This window comes from Symphalangus syndactylus, chromosome 2 (genome assembly GCF_028878055.3).
Source record: "Symphalangus syndactylus isolate Jambi chromosome 2, NHGRI_mSymSyn1-v2.1_pri, whole genome shotgun sequence".
Classification (NCBI taxonomy): Eukaryota; Metazoa; Chordata; class Mammalia; order Primates; family Hylobatidae; genus Symphalangus; species Symphalangus syndactylus.
Genome location: NC_072424.2, coordinates 143,846,046 through 143,852,356, shown reverse-complemented (window position 1 = coordinate 143,852,356; position 6,311 = coordinate 143,846,046). Strand labels below are relative to the sequence as shown.

Below are 6,311 nucleotides of genomic sequence, written 5' to 3'. Positions count from 1 at the left end.
TAAATACTCAACAACTTGTATGACGTGATATTTACTGCTTTCATTTTATAGATTAAAAAATTGAGGCCTAGGGAGTGTTAGTTACTTGCCACATACAGGCAGCTACAAAGCAGTCAGGCTCATCCAGCCTGGTGTTCGGCTCTGAGCCCTCCCATGGCACCCCCGAGCTTGGAAGGCATGAAAGCTGTCACGGTGCACAGCGGTCGGGGTGCACAGCCATCAGGGCGTACAGCCACCGGAGCCCCCTGGGAGGCTTAGTCCCACAAATACACCTTCCAAACGGGCTCTATGTTCAAAGAAGTTTGGGAGGACCAGGTGCAGTGGCTCACGTCTCTAATCCCAGCACTTTGGGAAGCTGAGACAGGTGGATCATTTGAGACCAGGAGTACGAGACCAGACCAGCCAACATGGTGAAACCCTGTCTCTACCAAAAATACAAAAAGTAGCTGAGCATGGTGGCACAGGCCTGTAATCCCAGCTACTTGGGACGCTGAGGCACGACAATCACTTGAACCTGGGAAGCAGAGATTGCAGTGAGCTGAGATCACGCTATTGCACTCCATCCTGGGTGACAGAGTGAGACTCTGTCTCAATAAAAAGTTTGGGATAGGCCGGGCGCGGTGGCTCACGCTTGTAATCCCAGCACTTTGGGAGGCCGAGACAGGCGAATCACGAGGTCAGGAGATCGAGATCACGGTGAAACCCCGTCTCTACTAAAAATACAAAAAAAATTAGCTGGGCATGGTGGCGGGCGCCTGCAGTCCCAGCTACTTAGAGAGGCTGAGGCAGGAGAATGGCGTGAACCTGGGAGGCGGAGCTTGCAGTGAGCCGAGATCGCGCCACTGCACTCCAGCCTGGGCAACGGAGCAAGACTCCGTCTCAAAAAATAAAATAAAATAAAAAATAAAAAGTTTGGGAAATGCTACATGGTGAGAGTTCCTCTTGCGGTATCACAATTCACATAGCTTAGTAAAGGCTCTCAGAAGAGCTGCAGAAATTAAGTAATTGCCTGATTCAAATAAGTTTCTAAATACATTTGACCATGAAAACCTCCTCACTATTTCTCCCTGCTCCCAGCTGCTGGGGACAGAGTGGTTGGGAAAGCTGCCTGTATAGTATGTTGAGCACTTTTCCCCTCGTGACCAGCAGCGGAGAATCTGTGGGCAACAGTCCAGCACTTGGGATTATCCAGTTCCCTTCAAAGGAGGATTTTGGCTTCTATTGATGATTGTTGCTTGAATCCCTCATTTCAATAGGGATTGCAAAATAGTGATGTTTCCACTTTCTTTGACCCTTTGCCATTTATTTGCTAGCAAGTTACTGAGTTGCTAAACAGAGTAAAGATTCCTTGCCTGCAAAACCATTTCTTTGTGACTTCTCCATCCACAGTGGAAGGACTGAAACCAACCTAAGACAAAAATAGGGAGCAGGAGGGAGCAAAGCTGCTTGCTTAACAGCATGTACCAAGCCCTGGGGCAGCATGTGGATTCATTAGAGGTGGGACAAGAAGGGCTATCTTAGCTAAATCATTGTGCATTCATACTTGACTCGTTATATTGGTTTTTGAATCTAGGTGACACTGGTGACTCGGGGTCAAGGGCCCGAGTTTCTTAGCTTATTGGTGTACTATAGTACATTCTTTAAATTACTAAGCAAATGGAATTAATGTGTAACCTAAGAACCAAATAGAGGCAGGTGTTGGGCTGAGAGAAAATTGGGCAGCAGGACAGAAACAAAACAATGCATCTTTACATTTACGAAACACTTTTATCCTCCACTAAATACTTCCTTCTAAATTGCCTTCACCATTGTAACAAACCTGCAGGAAAGACAAGCGGGCTATTTATCCCCATTTCCAGAATGAATGAATGAACGAAATAAAGGCAATATGATCAGGAACCGGTGGAATTCAGTGTTTTCACTCACAGAACGACTCTGCTTTTTTATTTTTTCTTTCTTTTTTCTTTTTCTTTTTGAGACAGAGTCTTGCTCTGCCACCCAGGCTGGAGTGCAGTGGCATGATCTCCGCTCAATGCAACCTCCGCCTCCTGGATTCAAGCGATTCACCTGCCTCAGCCTCCTGAGTAGCTGGAACTATAGGCGCGCACCACCGATTCCCGGCTAATTTTTGTATTTTTAGTAGAGACAGGGTTTCACCATGTTGGCCACACTGGTCTTGAACTCCTGACTTCAAGTGATCTGCCCACCTTGACCTTCCAAAGTGCTGGGATTACAGGCATGAGCCACTGCGCCTGGCCTTTTTTTTCTTTTTCTTTTTTTTTTTTTTTTTGGTCTATGTTGATAATTGGATGAGAGAAGCTGGTTTATTACAAATGGAAACTTTTCTTCGATCATAGGAAGCTGATGGACACTGTAAGATCAAGGAAAGAACAAATGGAGGTAATCAGCTTAGAGCCAATCAACAGCCTCCTTGGAGGAGTGTGGGCCTCATGAAAAGGTAACACAAGTACTACATGCTGAAATGGAAAAAAAATACATTTTCCTGAGAAAGTGAATGAATTAAAATTAGACTGTTAGAAAAATACTATGTAGATACATGAAAAAATTCATAACCATGCAGGAAAAGCATAACTGCCAACATTTTTAATGACATAGTTTCGACTGAAATTATGGTTAAATTAGTAATACATACATTCTGTTCTTGACAAAAATTGCAAACATTAATCCTAATCAGTGAACACTTAATAACTACCTTCCCCTGAGATAATTACAAAAGAAATAGAAATTCTTCAGACTATCATTTTCCTTATTCTTTAGAAAGAAATAAAAGCTCTTTAGATAATATGTTTATTATCCCAGGGCACAGAAATCTCTGGCCCAGGGATGAAAACTGAAGTTAAGCAGTTGCCATCACGCATTGCAAATGGCTCTGCAGATCAGGAAGAATGAAGATTCCCTTTGTGGACAGGCTGGGCGCTCCCCAGCAAGCCGGCCGGAACCAGTCATGCAGCCCCATGCGGAGGCTCTGCAGAGGGGACCCAGCCCCTTCTACAAGCAGACGCACTGTCATCGCATACACAGTGTACGTGGACTACCTGTACAATACTGACCCATAAGGGGTGCTCTGTCAACAGAGGCCAGCTTCCTTCCAAACTGACCAGAAATCTGTCCAAACTCACAGATCCTGCATCTACAGAGAAATGCCAAGTGCAGCCCATTCTGATTGTTGTTTCTGAACTTTCATGGGCAGGTGAGATTGGGGCTCACTGCTGGGTCTTTACACTCACTTCCACAAACCTGGGGTTCAGAATAACCAGTGATGCTTTCATTTGTGCCTTCCATATGCCATCCAAATATGGACAAACCATGTATGACTGGCCTTTCTAAAGTTTTACAAAATCATGTACATGGGTCTATCTATTGCTATGTTCTTATGCTTTAGATCACATTCCTGCTTCATATTTGAAGTAAGAGATACAGGGCAACATGAAAGAAATACTTTTTGTGGCAACATGGGGAAAGTATGGCTTTGAAAGTCACAGAGAACTTAGTTCAAATCCAAATTATCCACTTACATATGTCTTTTGTCTTTACATACTCCAATTTGTACTCCTTCATGGAATGGAAACTAGTGGAAAGCTCAGAGGTCCCAGTTGAGGCCCAGATGTGGGAAGTAAAGCCTCTTGACCCCAGCCCAGTGGTGGCAACAGTAAATTAGGGGCAGGTGCCCTCAGTAGAGTTTCTCCAAGTGCTGGACACTGACCAGCAGCCTCAGAGTCACCTGCAGCGCTCATTAGCCACGCAAATTTCAGCCCCAACTCCAGACCTTCTGAGTCTGAGGCTGGCATCTAGGAATCTGCCAAGGATTCTTCTGACAGCTCAGGTTTCAGAACCACTATCCATGAGGAAAAGAAACATATTAAGGGCTAAGACAGAGCAGCTATGAGATCCAGGAGCCTGTTAGCAGATGGTGAGTCTCCTTTTCCACCAATCTTGCAGAGCAGTTTGGCTTCATTCAAGAAGCCACGCAGTTTCCTTACACCTACCTTCTGGGTCGATGTGAGAAGGAGAAATAATGTACAAATAGTGCCTAATGATCAAGAAAAGGTAGCTATTAATAATATTATTATTAATAATCAAGATTCCCTCACTTTTCACAGGTTGTACATTCCTAACCCCATCATGAAGCATGTTCATGTGAAACAGAACAACCTTCCTGGTGTTATTATAAGACGGCAATATTGTGTAATGAGATACACTTTCAGAGATGATCAAGGTCAGCTGTGACCAAGAGAGCCCACGATCCTAACAGAAAATGAACCCCACTCAATCAAGGGCTTACCGTTTTCATTCTCAAAGGCATTTCTTCTTCTTTAACACCACTTATTTTGAATAGATAGCATACGTAGACTGCACAAATTTCAAAAAGAACAAAGGAAGATACAATGAAAAGTCACTGTCACTCTTGGTCATCCTTAGAGGCAGCCACTACTAACATTTCTCCAGTATCTTTGCAAACATGAATGTATATATTTTCTTTGTCCCTATGCACAATGAGTAGCATACTTTATACACTATTTAGAACCTGGGCTTTTTTCTTGAAAATAAGAAAGATATTTCATACCAGCACATATAGAATTCCTTTATTCCTAATGGCTGTATACTAATCCACTAAACGGATGCACCATAATTTATTTAACTCTCTCCCTATGGGTGGATATGTAAACTCTAATCTTTCCATACTAAAAACAATGCTGTACAGATGAAATTGCACAAACTGGCTTGTCTATCTTAGGAAATCTCTAGATGGGCTTGCTGGATCAAAGGGGATGTCCATTATTAACACTAATACACTGCGGATCACTAATGTTGAGCGTTCCTGTTCACCAAAGGCATTTTATTTATTTTTTATTTTAGAGACAGGATCTCCCTCTGTTGCCCAGGCTGGAGTGCAATGGCACAATCTCGGATCACTACAACCTCCACCTCCCGGGTTCAACCGATTCTCATGCCTCAGCCTCCCGAGTAGCTGGGATTACAGCCGCGCATCACCATGCCTGGCTAATTTTTGTATTTTTAGTAGAGACGAGGTTTCACTATGTTGGCCAGGCTGGTCTCAAACTCCTGACTTCAAGTGATCCACCTGCCTCAGCCTCCCAAAGTGCTGAGATTACAGGCGTGAGCCACCACACCCGGCTACCAGAGGAATTTTGTTTTGTTTTTTTGGAGACAGGGTCTTGCTCTGTTGCCCAGGCTGGAGTGCAATGGCGCAATCTCGGCTCATTGCAACTTCCGCCTCCCGGGTTCAAGCGTTTCTTCTGTCTCAGCCTCCCAAGTAGCTGGGACTACAAGCACATGCCACCACGCCCAGCTAATTTTTTTATTTTTAGTAGAGAGGGGGTTTAACCATGTTGCCCCGGCTGGTCTCGAATTCCTAACCTCAGGTGATCCGCCCGCCTCGGCCTCCCGAAGTGCTGTGATTACAGGCGTCAGTCACCGCGCCCGGCCACCAGAGGCATTTTAAATGATCATCCACATTAGAAACAAAACGAAACGAAACAACCTGGAAAACTGAGCGAAAGCCTTCAACGTGTTCTTTTCTCTGCCTTGGTGATCCGAAAGTCTTGCTGCGGTTTATATACTCCTAGGCGAGGGTCGCGTGCTAATGGTCCCTTTCTTTTCAATACGCACCCGCGGTGGGACTTATAGAACCTTTATTTTCAACACGTAAGCAGTCACGCTTCCTCGAGCCTAAGGCTTTGTGCTATTCTTAAATGCTTTCCTCCTCCGACGCTGCGGCTCCCTCCTGAGCCGGTAGCTGCAGCGCGTTGGTGAGGAGCGCCGGCCCTGGGTGCCGCCCGCCACCCTGGAGGGACTCGTCCGGGGGAAAGTGCTCGGGAGAAGCCAGGGGCCCCAGCTGCGGTCGCTGGCCCGGGGCTCTGTGCACTCCCCAGTGCCCGGAAACCGCGGGCTGGCCCAGCTTGCGGGCCGGGTCCGCTCACGTGGGTGCGGGAAGCGCGGGGAACGCGGGCCGCCCGGCCAAGGTGCCCTTGCCAGGAACCGGCGCAGACACAGGCCATGGGCGCCGCGGGAACCCGGCCAGTCCCACCGCGCGCTGCGCCGCAGGGGCCCCACTGCAGGGCTCCCCAAGACCGCGCGACACTCGGCAGGGCGCCCACAGCCCTGCGGGTCAGAGAGCTGTCACTTCCACGCCCCCGCGGGCGGGGAGCCGCTGGAGCCTAGCAACAGCCTGCCAGCCCTGGCCCAGCTCCAGCCATTTTACGGCAGCAGGCCCCGCCCCCGTGCGCCACCGAGGGCGGGAAGGAGGTGTGCGGCACGAGCCAGCCAGT

The 6,311-nt window shown here is 47.2% G+C and overlaps 1 long non-coding RNA gene across 1 annotated transcript; it reads right to left on the bottom strand.

Moving 5' to 3' along the window:
* Positions 1–481: 481 nt before the first annotated feature.
* On the bottom strand, positions 482–6,215 carry LOC134733574 (uncharacterized). The gene is made up of 3 exons (XR_010117170.1): positions 4,304–6,215; positions 3,537–4,051; positions 482–2,371 (listed from the first exon to the last, which is right to left on the bottom strand). It is a non-coding gene; the product is annotated as an uncharacterized lncRNA (long non-coding RNA).
* Between the last annotated feature and the right edge of the window lie 96 nt (positions 6,216–6,311).